The 14,624-nt window shown below is 44.0% G+C and overlaps 1 protein-coding gene across 2 annotated transcripts in view; it reads left to right on the top strand.

Moving 5' to 3' along the window:
* Positions 1–13,734: 13,734 nt before the first annotated feature.
* The window catches only part of trmt10a (tRNA methyltransferase 10A), a 15,487-nt gene continuing 14,597 nt past the window's right edge, over positions 13,735–14,624 (top strand). The window contains exon 1 of one of the 2 annotated variants that reach the window (XM_043674456.1): positions 13,735–14,159. The gene's annotated coding sequence lies outside the window, so the exon portion shown is untranslated. Of the gene's footprint in view, positions 14,160–14,270; positions 14,420–14,624 lie in introns of those variants that run through there. The other variant, XM_043674455.1, reaches the window with a different exon arrangement.

Raw genomic sequence — 14,624 nt, 5'->3', positions numbered from 1 at the left:
TGGTGGGATATGGGCCAAGTGCAGGCAGGTGGGTCTAGTTTAATTGTTTAGTTTCGTTTGGGATTATGGCTAGCATTAACTGGTTGGACTGAAGGGTCTGTTTCAATGCTGTACGACTCTATGACTCGATAGTAAAGAATAGAATGTTGAATGACCTCAATCAAGGTGAGCCATTCAGCCCATCAAGTCTGTTGCACCATTCAGTGAAATCATAGTTGCTCTGATAATCCTGCCTTTTCCCCATAATCCTTGATTCCTTTACTGGTTAAAAATGTGTCTATCTCAGCCTTGAATATACTTAACAACCCAACCTCAACAGCCCTCAACATCAGTGAAGATTTCCAACAACTCACTCCTCTCAGAAAGAAATTCCTCCTCATCTCTGTCTTAAATAGAATACTCCTTACCTCAAGATTCTTTTATGAACTACTTTCTCAACCTATCCTGCTACCTCCAATAATTTGTGCACCTTATCCTAAGTCCCTCTGCTCCTGCACCTTCCCTAGAGTGAAAAGAGATAGATGAAGTACCAAATTGACAGACCAAAACTGTGCATCTTTGAGATGCAATGGGCCATCAGCAGTATTAGGTCTGTATGTCACCGTGTTCCGCAAGGTCATCAACTGATACAATATGTTGCTCATTCTTCTAACACCTTTACTTCAAATGGTCAGCTCTGTTTAAATGATGAATTCTGAAGAAAGTGCTGACCGAGTAGTAGCAGGGATCACCTGAATATCAGGTATCCGAAGCTATAAGATAGGACCACGTACACTCAAAATACGAGAGATTGAAGTAACCATTCCCAAACCAACAATCCAGACTAAGGCTCTGCAGGCACAGTCCTGAACAGTGGAGATTCATTAAGCAGCGAACAGGAGGAGAGTGCTCCTTGAATATCTCATTCTCAAAGATGACAGAGCCCAGCCACACAAATTCAAACAACATGGCTTACGTATCTCCAACTATCTTCAGCCTGAAGTGTTGAGTGGCTGATCAATCCTTCTCAGCTATTCCCAGAGGCCACCACCATCACCCAGACATCAATCTTTGGTCAATTTGATTCATTCAATATGTCATGAAAAAGATTCTGAGCATACTGAACACAGCAAAGATTAAGGGCACCTCATGGGATTCTGGCCATAGTACCAAAGACCTGTGCTCTAATACAGCTCAATGTCTTCTCCCAAACAGTGGTGAGTGTGTGGAATTCTCTGCCACAGAAAACAGAGGCCAAAATTTTGAATGTTTTCAAGTAGGAGTTAGATATTGTTCTGAGGGCCTAAGAGTTCAAAAGGCATGGGGAGAAAGTGGGAACGGGGACTGAGTAGGATGATCATATTGAATGGCGGAGCAGGCTCGAAGGGCTGAATGGCGTACTCCTGCTCCTATTTTCTGTATTTCTATGTCTCTATGAAAATGGCTCAGGTATGCTCTGACACAAGAAGCAGGACCAACCAAAGCAATGTAATTACTAATTAATGCAGGCTAAATTACCAGTCCATCAGGCTATCTCTAATCATCACTAAAGTGATGGAAGGAGTTGTCAAGCAACACCTGTTCAGCAATAATTTGCTGACTGATACACTGTTTGGATTTTCACTCGCAACTCTTGGTTCCAGACTTTATCATTGGTCCACACATGAACATAAGAGTTGAATCCTAGAGACAAGGTTGGATGAGAGTCGCAACATGAAGGCAGCTTTTGAGTGTGGCACCATGCAGCCTCTTAAAACCCCAGTCAATGAGGATCTGTGGGAAAAACTCTCCAGTGGCCGCAGTCATACCCATCACAAAGAAAGATTTTTGTCTTAGAGGGCAGTACGTTGCTTCTCTTAATTTTGGGGGCAGCTTCTGAGGTCCAGCTATTTTTAAGATCAGAGGTGGGGCAGTAATGATTGGCTCTGTTCACATTTCCTGAGATAATGAGGCAATCTATTCCTGTTTGCAGCAAGATTTGTGTGATATCCGGTTCCCAGGTGATTATGTTGCAAGTGACATTCATCCAGCACAAGAACCTAACCCTCTCTAATAATTGTAGATACAATTCCTGGAATATTATTAAAGTCACCACATCACTGCATCCTGGAACTTACCAGTGATCATAAACTTGAACAGACCAGCAAGATAGTTGCCAAAGCTACTTGAGATAGACACAGGCTGAGTGTCATATAGGGCAATAAGGAGTGGATCACCTCCTGACTCCCAGAGCCTCTTCACCAGCTACAAGGCACATGGTGGCTATGTCACAGAATGCTTCCCATTGCTTCGATGGGTGTAGCCTCAGCAACACCAGAAGCTTGACAGCACCCATTGCAAAGCAGTGTCTATGATTGGCTCCTCAGCAGCCAACCCTTGGGTTCCTGGGATTCCAGAACAGGCAGAGCTAAGCCTCATCTACCACAGCCACATGGCCAGCATTGAGTTTGTAAATGAAGCTGATGAGGTATCACCAAAGAGGATCCAAACAGAGAGGAGACTGCAAGCTGAGCTCAAATTCTCTGTGGAACAGAGAGTCTCCAACATGTCTTGCAGCTGGTCTTGTTTGTTTGGCAGGCCAATATACAGGCCTTGGGATCTTTTAGTCACTGCTGTGCTTGGGAGATCCACACATGAAAAACAGCTGGGTAGCAAATAGACCGGGCAATTAATATGGACCATCCCCTCAACAACAATGAAGGAAGCTGAGGCAGAATTAATTTTAATGAGTTCTTGACTTTTGCCCTGTAGTCGGAGTGAGGACTCTCATAGCTCCAGTTAGTGATACATGCCTGGAACTAGGCCCCAAAAAAAAGGACACAGGATGTAGTTCCAAGATTTACCTCCACACAAACGTTACACGTGTAGCAGTGTCGACACCGTGGAGGTCGGAAAAATCTGCAGACTTGGCACCATTTCTTTGTAAACCTGGTACCATTGATGGTCACTTCCTCCGCCTCCATTACACTGTTTAGGTCATTGGGATCTATAAACAACAAAATAATATATTTCAAATCATATTGGACAGAATCACACTGTACCTACTCTAGGAGAAAGTGAGGACTGCAGATGGTGGAGATCAGACTCGAGAGTGTGGTACTGGAAAAGCACAGCAGGTCAGGTAGCATCTGAGGAGCAGGAGAATCAATATTTTGGGCAAGAGCCCAAATAGTCCAGCTATGTCACCTTATTGAACGAGCAGTCCAATTAGTCTTACCCCTCTGCTCTTTCCCAAGACTCATTCCAGTTTGTGCTTTTCAAATATTTATCCAACTGCCTTTTGGACTTTTTCACTGAATTTGCCTATCAGGAAGTGCATTCCCGATAATGACAACTCAGTGCAGAAGGATTTTCTACTACTCTTACCAATTAACTTGTGAGTCCTGTAGTTACTGGCCTTCTGTCTAACAGAAGTAATTTCTCTTTATTTACTTTGTCAAAGTTCGACATAGTTTTGAATATTTGTATTAAATCTCCCTTTACCCTTCTCTGCTTGAAGGAGAACAATCCCAGATTCTTCAGGCTCTCAAATATAACTGCTTTCCCTAACCCTGGTACCATTCCAGTTAAACTCTTTGAATCTCTCTAACAGTTTTCCATCCATCCTAAAACGCAGTATGGAGATTTCATTTTTATTTAGTCACAGGATGTGTGCATCATTGGCCAGGCTAACATTTATCGACTATCCTTAACTGTCCAGAGGGCAGTTAAGTGTCAACCACATTGCTCTGGGTCTGGAGGCACTTGTAGACTAGACCAGGTAAAAACAGCACATTTCCCTCCTTGAAGAGGCATTAGTGAATCAGACTGTTTTTCTTTCATAAAAAAACAATCAATTGTACTTACATGGTCACCGTTAGGCTCACATTTTATTCCCGAATTTTACTGAATTCAAATTTCATCATCTGTCATGACCCATGTCCTGAGAATGTTTGAATAAAGAGGAAATACGTTTGATGCTGGAGAAACTCAGCAGGTCTGGCAGTATCCATGGAGAGAAAAAACAGAGCGAACATTTCGAGTCTGGTTTGAAGGAGAGTCATATGGAATTCAAAACATTAACTCTGCTTCTCTCTTTCAGAACTGCTGAATTTCTCCAGCATTCTCTATGTTTATTCCCAAGAGTGTTAGCTGTGGTTTTGGATTAGTGATTCAGTGTCAGAAGTGAATAAATTCCTGCAGGTGCAGCCTAAGCAGTGATTTACAAAGGTTAACATTTAAATGTTTGTCAAGACTTAGCTTTTGTGTTTTCAGTCTCGATTTATGAAGCTCAGTATTCTTTATGCATAGAAGTTCAAAAACACTTTTTAGGCTGATACATAAAATACAAACTATATTCTTAATTTCCTTACAGTTATCTCCTTCCCATTAATGCCCCTAACACATAGGAAGTCATTAAAAAGCTCACATCTCACCTCTTCTGCCTACCCTGAGCCATAGCCACTTGCTTACCTTCATATATAAAAAACAACATAGAACAGTACAGCAGAATACAGGCCCTTTGGCCCTCAATATTGTGCACATCTTTTATCCTACTCTAAGATCAAACATACCCTTCATGGTACTATCATCCATGTGCCTATCCAAGAATCACTTAAATGTCCCGAATCTGACTCTACCACTACCACTGGCAGTGTATTCCACGCACCCACCACTCTCTGAGTCAAGAACATCTCCCCTAAGCCTTCCTCCAATCACCTAAAAATTATGCCCCCTCATGATAGCCATTTCCACCCTGGGAAAAGGTCTGGCTAGCCACTGTACCTATGCCCCTCATTATTTTGTACATCTCGATCAAGTCACCCTTCAACCTTCTTTGCTCCAATGAGAAAACCCTAGCTCCCTTTATTCATAAGACATGCCCTCCAGCCCAACCAGCATCCTGGTAAATCTCCTCTGCACACTTCCTATAATGATGTGACCAGAACCGAACACAATATTCTAAGTGTGGCCTAAAAGGGACAGCAGCGTAACCTCGCAGCCCTCAAATGCAATTCCTGTGCTAATGAAAGCCAACACACCATACACTTTCTTAACAACCCAATCAACTTGCATGGCAACTTTGAGGGATCTATGGATGTGGACCCCAAGATCCCTCTGTTCCTCCACACTACCAAGAATCCTGCCTTTAACCCTGTAATCTGCATTTGAATTCAACCTTCAAAAATGAATCACTTCACACTTTTCCAGGTTGAACTCAGTCTGCCACTTATCAGCCCAGCTCTGCATTCTGTCAATGTCCCATTGCAACCTACAACAACCCTCCACACTATCCACAACTCCACCAACCTTCACGTCATCGGCAAACTTACTAATACACCACACCACTTCCTCATCCAAGTGATTTATAAAAATCACAAAGAGCACAGGTCCCAAAACAGATCCTCGCAGAACACCACTGGTCACTGAGCTCCAGGCTGAATACTTTCCATCTACTACCACTCTCTGTCTTTTATGGGCCAACCAATTCTACATCCAGATAGCCAAATTTCCCTGTATCCCATGCCTCCTTACTTTCTGAATGAAAGTTCTGGTCACCTCATTATAGGAAGGATGTGGAAGCTTTACAGAGAGTGCAGAGGAGATTTACCTTTGCTGCCTGAACTGGAGCTGAGAAATGTGTTGCTGGAAAAGCGCAACTGGTCAGGCAGCATCCAAGGAGCAGGAGAATCGACATTTCGGGCATAAGTCCTTCTTCAGGAATGAGGAAGGTGTGCCAAGCAGGCTAAAATAAAAGGTAGGGAGGAGGGACTTGGGGGAGGGGCGTTGGGAATGCGATAGGTGGAAGGAGGTTAAGGTGAGGGTGATAGGCCGGAGATGGGGTGGGGCCGGAGAGGTCGGGAAGAAAATTACAGGTCAAGAAGGCGGTGCTGAGTCCAAGGGTTGGGACTGAGATAAGGTGGGGGAAGGGGAATTGAGGAAGCTGGAGAAATCTGCATTCATCCCTTGTGGTTGGAGGGTTCCTAGGCGAAAGATGAGGCGCTCTTCCTCCAGGCATTGTGTTGCCATGGTCTGGCGATGGAGGAGGCTAAGGATCTGCATGTCCTTGGCGGAGTGGGAGGGGGAGTTAAAGTGTTCAGCCACAGGGCGGTTGGGTTGATTGGTGTGGGTGTCCCAGAGGTGTTCTCTGAAACATTCTGCAAATAGGCTCCTCTACATTGGGGAGACAGGCCGCCTACATGCAGGTCCTCATCTTCTTCCCTACCTCTCCGCCCCCACCCCCTTTCCGGCCTATCACCCTCACCTTAACCTCCTTCCACCTATCGCATTCCCAACCCCCTCCCCCAAGTCCCTCCTCCCTACCTTTTATCTTAGCCTGGGCACACCCTCCTCATTCCCGAAGAAGGGCTTATGCCCGAAATGTCAGTTCTGCTGCTCCTTGGTTGCTGCCTGACCTGCTGCACTTTTCCAGCAATACATTTTTCAGCTCTGATCTCCAGCATCTGCAGTCCTCACTTTCTCCTGCCTGAACTGGAGGGCATGTTTTATGAAGAAAGGTTGAGGGAGCTAGGGCTTTTCTCACTGGAGCGAAGAAGGATGAAATGTGACTTGATAGGGGTGTACAAGATGATGAGAGACAAAGATAAAGTGGATAGGCAGAGACTTTTTCCCCAGATAGCATGAGGGGGCATAATATCTCCAGGTCCTTCTGTTCACACACCAATTTTGGAAATCCCAGAGGACCATGTTAGAACAAGATATGGTGTTAGAGTCCACAGATTGTTTTAAACAGGAAGTTTCTAAACAGGATAGTGAAGAAGGCGGTTGGTACGCTTGCCTTTATTAGTCAATGCATTGAATATACCAGTTTGGAGGTCATGTTGCAGTTATACAGGACATCATTAGGCCACTTTAGAATGCTGTATTCAGTTCTGGTCTTCCTGCTGTCTGAAGGATGTTGTGAAACTCGAAAGGCTTCAGAAAAGATTTACAAAGACGTTGCCAGGTTGGTGGGTTTGAGCTAAAGGGAGAGGCTGAATAGACTGGGGCTATTTTCCCTGGAGCATCGGAGGCTGAGGCGTGACCTTATAGAGGTTTATGAAATGATGAGGGGCATGGATAGGGTGAATAACCACGGTTTCTTTCGCAGGTTAGGGGATTTCAAAACTAGAGGACATTGATTTAAGGTGAGAGGGGAAAGGTTTAAAAGGGATCTAAGGGGCAACTTTTTCCACACAGAGGGTGGTGTGTGCCAGAGGCTGGTATGTGTTCCTCTGCAACCTCGTGCTATAGAAAATTGCGCTATGGAAAACCGCTATAGAAAATCACGCTGTGCAAGATTGCTAATACCCGGTCAGTAGAAAGTTTGCATTATCCAAACAATGTCCACAATTAGTCAATCACGTTATAGCCAATTTGTGCTGACGAAATGTGCATAATAGCAGAATGACCTGTACAACATTTAAAAGGTATTTGGATGGGTACACAAATAGGATGGGTTTAAAGGGATATTGGCCAAATGCTAGCAAATGGAACTAGATTAATTTAGGATATCTGGTCAGCATGGACGAATTGGACCAAAGTGTCTGTTTCCGTGCTGTATAACTCGATGACTCTGTACAACTCTATGGCATTTACTGAGTATTTGTCAGTCATGCCCTTCAAATCAGGCACTGTTACTGCAAACAGTTTGCATAAATCTTTAACACCCCAGGTGACTTTACCTCTGCAAAAAATTCCAGGATCTATAAAGATGCAAATTAGGTAGTTTAGGCAGCAGCTTAGCAGAAATAATGTATGGACAATAGGTACAGCCATTGATAAATTTTGAAGCAGCCACATGCATCTGAAAAAGAAGCACAGAAGTTTAGAATATTCCTCAGATAGATTCCAGAAACTGATACTAGATTTTTAATTTCCTCACAGTTTCCTCCCCCCCTCCCAGATTACCATCAATACATAGAAACAGGAAGAGGCCATCCAGCCTCTTCAGCCTGTTCTATTATTTGGGGGTGTGGTGCAGAGGGGTGTAGGCAGTGATTAGGAATTTGGAGTTGATCACAGTCAGATCAGCCGAGATGTTAGTGATTGGCAGAACAGACTTGATGGGCTGAATGGCCTACTCCTGCATTCAAAATGTGACTCGTCAGCAATTTAATTCAATTTACACCGTTTGGTTTCATAATCCTTTAATACACTTTCCCAAAACTTAATTTGATGTCTGGTTCAATAACTTTTGTTAGGGAGAGGAGTGGGTGTCAGAGAGAGTTTAAGATTTTCATGACTTGTATGACGAATGGCTTCGTGGCACCACCTTTGAAAACACAAGAGTAACTCCACCCTCGCCCATGTTACTCAACTGCCCTAAACCCCTTTCAGTCAAGGAGCATCTTGCAGGCAAGAAAGAAAACCTGGAGATGCTGCAGGGCAGAGTGAAAATAGATGATGCTGGAAATGTTCATCAGGTCAGATAGCATCTCTGCAGCAACAGTAATGCAGGCAAGGTTTGCAGAACTATGACCTTTCACCTGGATTACACCATTTTCTGTTTATTATACTCCTTTGACGATTTGCATAACACAACGAACAATTATCAATCATCGAGTCAGAGTCGTAGAGCCATACAGCACAGAAACGGATCATTTAGTCCACTTCATCCATGTCAACCAGGTTTCCTAAACTAAACTAGTCCTATTGTTTGTGTTTGGCCCATATCTCTCTAAATAGTCATAGAACTATACAGCACAGAAACATACCCTTCCATCCAACTTGTCCAGGCTGACCAGATATCCTAACCCAATCTAGTCCCATTTGCCAGCACTTGATGAAGTAACTCCACAGAGGCCAGGTATCCTGTCATCTAATCCCCATTTGTTTACATTTGGAAAGTCCTTGACACTGATCCAGCTCCCTCAGTGCCAGTTTTCAGAATGAACAGGATGTGTGATACTCCTTTTTCTGGAATCTATCAGCCAGGGCTCCCTGATTGGACCAGATTAACAGCTTCAATCAGGGAATTCATATTCTATGAGGTCCACCTGGCTGATCTTGCTACAATAACTTTCCGATTCATGTACCTGTCCAAATGTCTTTTAAATATGGTAACTATGTCTACCACTTCCTCTAGCAGCTCACTCCATATTCGAACAATCTTCTGTGTGAAAAAGTTGGCTCTTGAGTCCCTTTAAAATTTCCCCTCTCACCTTAAAACTATGCCTTCTAGTTTTGAACTCCCTTATTGTGGAGAAAACAGCATGGCTATTCGCCTTTGTGATGATACTGTCACTTTAAAAAGGTTATTTTGTCCTTGGTTTCTTTTCCCCAAGAGAGGTTGTAAAAGAAGAGGTGCTGAAATGTCTACTATAACAATGGCAGGGTGGTAGCCAGTTTTCCCAGTTCAGGTGTTTTCTATTTTGGTTTAATTGGAGCAGTCACAGAAGCTGCTGCAGTACAAAACAAAAGTCCCATGCTTCAGCAGATGATTCTTGACTGACTTTTCTCTCTGGAATCTCTCCTGCCTGTAAGAACCTGTGTTTGAATTTTCCTTTTGCCAATGGGTGTGTTTATGGGATATCACGGGAATTGGAACAGCTCCTTACTTAAGTTGCTGTGTCAGGTTGGTTAAGTTTTCAATAGTTAAGTTATTCTAACTTCCATTTTCTTTTGTTCATGTTTCAACTGTAGTGCTTAAATTCTGTTTTGCTTAAAGCTGAATGGTTTGACGAGCTGCTTCACATCTGGAATATCCACTTCACACCAACCTTTAAAATAAGAGAAAATTAGGGTCTAGGCTACCTTCTTAAAATATTTTGAGGGGGGGCCTGGTCCAAAATACCTTATCTATACCCCTCATAATATTATATCCAGCCTGTTCTTATAACTCAAATGCTTCAGACCCAGAAACATCCTTGTAAATCTTTTCTGCACCCTTTCCAGTTTAATAATATCCTTCTTGTAGCAAGATGACCAGAACTGCACATAGTACTCCAAACGTGGCCTCACCAACATCCCATAACCTCAACATGTTGCTCCAATTCCTATACTCAATATTCTGACCAATGAAGGCAAGTGGCAACCACCTTCTTCAGTATCCTATCTACCTGTGAGGTCACCTTCATGGAACTATGTGCCTGAACCCCTCAGTCTCTCTGTTCGACAACACTTCCCAAAGATTTGCCCCATTTATATAAAATGTGAAGTTAAAAAAATTATTTTCAAAACTTACAAACTTGAGAATTTTTTAAAAAAAGAATATTGAATGCAGTAATTTTGTGCCTGAGAGTGTCCTATTTAAAAATGCTATACGTTATTGTCAATTAATCTCAGTGTATCAGCACTTTTCCTTTCCCTTCTCCAGTTCATCTTCTCACCTCAGTGTCTCCTCACCAGCCTGCTGCTTACCAGTATAAGAGCTTAACTTGTTGTGACAAGGGCCAAAGTTCTTCCTTTGTGCTATTAGAATTGTCTCTGGTGCACAAAACCAATACTTCCAAATAACTACTGAGTTATTTTTGCACATATCCCCAAAGGAATGGGCAAACATTCAAATAAAATATAAATATACTAGTCAAGTAAAAACATACCAGGAGCTGCTGTGCAATGCAATCTTTGGCCTTGAAATTACATAATAGAAACAGACTCAGGAGAAGATGTAAGAATCATTTACTGGAGGATTAACAGATTAGTCAAATTATAACTTCCATGAAAGATTGAACAGGCTAGGGAAGAGAAAGCCGAGAGGTGATCTGTTAGATGGTCTGTAAAATTGTGAAAGGGTCGGATAGAAAAGATGCCTCCCCTTGTGACTGAGTCCAAAACTAAGAACTATAGATACAGCATAACAGCCAATAAAGATCAGAGAAAATGTGGAACGACATGCTAATAACACTGCGGAGCAACGCAACTGTAATTTTAAGTTCCTCGGCTCTGCTCCCTCAACTTGGCTCATGAGCTCTTATTTGTGCTTCTATTTCCTGCTCAATGCTTCATCCTGTTTCTGAGAAAAAGTGAGGGCTGCAGATGCTGGAGATCAGAGCTGAAAATGTGTTGCTGGAAAAGCGCAGCAGGTCAGGCAGCATCCAAGGAACAGGAGAATCGACGTTTCGGGCATGAGCCCTTCTTCAGGAAGGGCTCATGCCCGAAACGTCGATTCTCCTGTTCCTTGGATGCTGCCTGACCTGCTGCGCTTTTCCAGCAACACATTTTCAGCTTCATCCTGTTTATCACTGACCCAGAGTATTTGAGAGATCTGCCCAAATCAGAGCAACAGGTCCTTGAGCAACAGCAGTTTGGAATGACTGCAAATTCAATGGAAACTGCCAGCAAACTTTTCATGGGGCAATTTCTCCAAAGAGAGATTTGAATTGATTTTCCCAGTCTATCTGCATTTTGAAGCTCCCCCATGATTATTATAATAATGCTGTTCTTACATGCCTTTTCTATCTCTTGATTTATTTCTCCCTGACTAATGCGAGGAGGCTTGTATATAACTCCCCATCGGTGTCTTTTATCCATTGTGGTTCCTCAACTCTACCCACTCAGATTCTATGCTTCCCAACCCTATATCACTTCTTGCTATCGATTTAATTTCATTTCTTACTAACAAGTCAACCCTGCCCTCTCTGTCTATTTGCTTGTCCTTTTGATAGGATGTCATCTTCGAAGCTGGGTTCTGCAAGGAGCTGGAGGGCTCCACATGGAGCTGGGTGGGTGAAGATGACGACAATGTCCTTGGTTATTTAGTTCCCAGTCCGATTCCCTTGCAGCTACATCTCTGCGACACCCACAATGTTGTACTTCCCAATTTCAATTTGCGCTACAAGCTCATTTACCCTGTTTTGTATATTGCATGCTTTTAACACCCTCAGTCCTGCATTGACTGTCCTATCCCCAAACTTATTCCCTTACCTGCTGTGTCTGAAGTTACTTTCCATACTCTCTGTCCTATTACTTGTTCTGGAAACTTTAATAACCTCCCCCACTTTAACATTTTCCATACTTTTCCATGTAACTGAACTAATCCCAACTCAGTTTAGTGACAGGACATGCCAAAGTGCTTTGCTGTCAATTAGTCACTGTTGTGATGTAGGAAATACAGCAGCCAATTTGTACAGACATTGCTTGCAGTAGCAATATTGGACAAGACACCCTTGTGATCCCATCCAGGGAGGACAAAGATTTAACATTTCATCTAAAAGACAGTGCAGCATTCCCCTCAGTATTGCACTAGAATATCAGCCTCAATTTGTATGTCCGAAGTCTCTGAAATGCAACTTGAACCAGCCCCTCCATTTCCCAACATTGAGACTATGTGGATGGGCCTTTAATGTCCAGGGATGAAAATGTATTCAAAAGGAATCTTGTGTGAAGAAAGCACTTGAGAGCTACTCTTTGATGAACATACTTACGGGTACATGTAAAATAAGGCTGAAATAGTGAAGAAGATCAATAGTAGTACTAAGCTGGGGAGTTTCTGCTCGCAAGCAAGCCTCCATCTCTTCTCACACATCCTCCAGGCTTTGGTTTGGTGAACAGAACAGCAGATTGTTCAGTGCAGTCAGCTCAGCTCTGCTCTGGCCTTTCCCCTAGCTCACACCTTCCCTGTCTTTATCCAACCCATGCCATTATGTCATCATAGAGGTTTACCTGCCATTGCCATGGAAACATGTTCCCTTTGTAACAATCAATGTTGAAATCTTGCCCTGTTTCCACCTCCAATCCAGGTCAGGACCCATCAATGTCAGCATCCATAGGCACTGCAGTCTGATCATACCATCGTCACAGGCCATGCTATCTATATGCAGAGAACTTAAACAAAAGCAATACATGCTAGAGAAACTCAGCAGGTCTGATAACATCTGTGAAAACAGGGTTAATGCTTCCAGTGACTCTTCTTCAGATGACGGGTTCGGACCAAGAAGGGTGCCGAGTAATTCTGTTTTTCTTTCCAGGTCTCCAGCAATCACAGTTGCTCTCTATCCCAAGAACTACATTTTTTTCTATATTTAATTTCACATGTAAAATAGTGCATGGACTAGATTGATTTCCACATTTTATATCCATTTTATTGTCCCATGAGAGTATTGCACACAATAAATAGAAAGAGTCTGTTCCGACACGTGACAGGATCGAGGACGAAAGGGCACAGGTCTAAAGTAGTTGGATGTTTTCCCTGACTGGGGAATCTAGAACAAGGCTCACAGTCTCAACATACAGGGTAGTGAACTTGCGGAATTCTCTAACACAGAGAGCTGTGAAGGTCAAGCCACCTTATATTCTCAAGAGAGAGTTTTTTTAGGTTTACAAGGCATCAAGGTGTATGGGGAGAAGCAGGGATAAGGCTATGATCAGATTGGATGGTGGAGTAGGCCCTACACCTGCTCCAAGGTTCTATGTTTACATGTGGTGTTATTTGGCTTTGGAATTGTTCTATATAAGCCAGGAGTTTTATAAATTCATGAGGGGCATGGATAGGGTGGGTAGCCAAGGTCTTTTCCCCAGCCTGGGGAAAAATAGAAGGCACAGGTTTAAAGTGAGAAAATAAAGGTTTTAAAAGCACCTAAGTGGCAACTTTTTCACAGAGGGGTGGTGCATATATGGAATAAGCTGCCAGAGAAAGTGGTGGAAGCTGATACAATTACAACATTTAAAATGCCGTCTGGATGGGTATTATGAATATGAAGGGTTTAGAGGGATATGGGCCAAATGCTGGCAAACGGAACTAGATTAATTTAGGATATCTGGTCGGCATGGACGAGTTGGACGGAAGGAGAAAGTGAGGACTGCAGAGGCTGGAGATCAGAGTCGGGAATGTGGTGCTATAAAAGCACGGCATGTCGGGCAGCATCCGAGTAGCAGTTGGACGGAAGGGGCCGTTTCCATCACATACAACTCTATGACTCGAAGAGCCGCTGGACTGGAAGCGTTAACTCTGTTTCTCTCTCCACAGTCGCTGCATTCCTCCAGAGCGTTGCGTTTTTGTTCCAGAATTCCAGCACCCGCAGTTTTATTACGTCTAATTAAATATCGGTTCTGAGGGATGCTATGCTGCCTGAACTGCTGTGCTCTTCCAGCACCGCTAATCCAGAATCTGGTTTCCAGCATCTGCAGTCATTACCCACATAAATGAAAAATCAGCGTGCCGGGAAACACGCTGGCCCATGAGGGAATAAAGCAAACGGAGGAATTTCTGGAGAAACCGTGTGGACGTGGGAGAAAAAGAGAAACAGAATGCACATTCCGTGAGTATTCAGGAGTCCATTGCCCCTCAGCAGCGAACCCGGAAGCTGGGTGGTGTAAGGAGCTGGAGGGCTCCACGTGGAGGCTGGCGCGTGGCGATGACGTCATTGACGGGCCCGAACCTGGCCCTGGCCCTGACCCAGGCACCTCGGCCTCGGCTTCTCTCGGTGAAGGCGGTAAACGGGGCCCGAGCCTCACAGTCTCCCCAGTGACCCCCTTACACACCCTGGCAGACACAGCTTCCCCCGGCCGGAGCCACAGGGTAAGCCCCGAAAACGAACTCACCGGTTGAAGGCCGGGCTTCCCCTGACGGACAGTGACCCGCTCGAGCCGCTGGCGCGCGACTCCCGCCGTTTAAACCGATTTAACGGTCAGCGGGCGTCTCGCGGGGAGGGAGCGGTGTTACCGTGGAGATGGGCACCCCTCGCCCCGCCCCCCCAACAGCTTCAAACCAAAACACCCCCCCC

This window comes from Chiloscyllium plagiosum, chromosome 32, assembly GCF_004010195.1.
Source record: "Chiloscyllium plagiosum isolate BGI_BamShark_2017 chromosome 32, ASM401019v2, whole genome shotgun sequence".
Classification (NCBI taxonomy): domain Eukaryota; kingdom Metazoa; phylum Chordata; class Chondrichthyes; order Orectolobiformes; family Hemiscylliidae; genus Chiloscyllium; species Chiloscyllium plagiosum.
The sequence above is the reverse complement of the archived record's forward strand: the minus strand, read 5'-3'. Positions and strand labels throughout refer to the sequence as shown.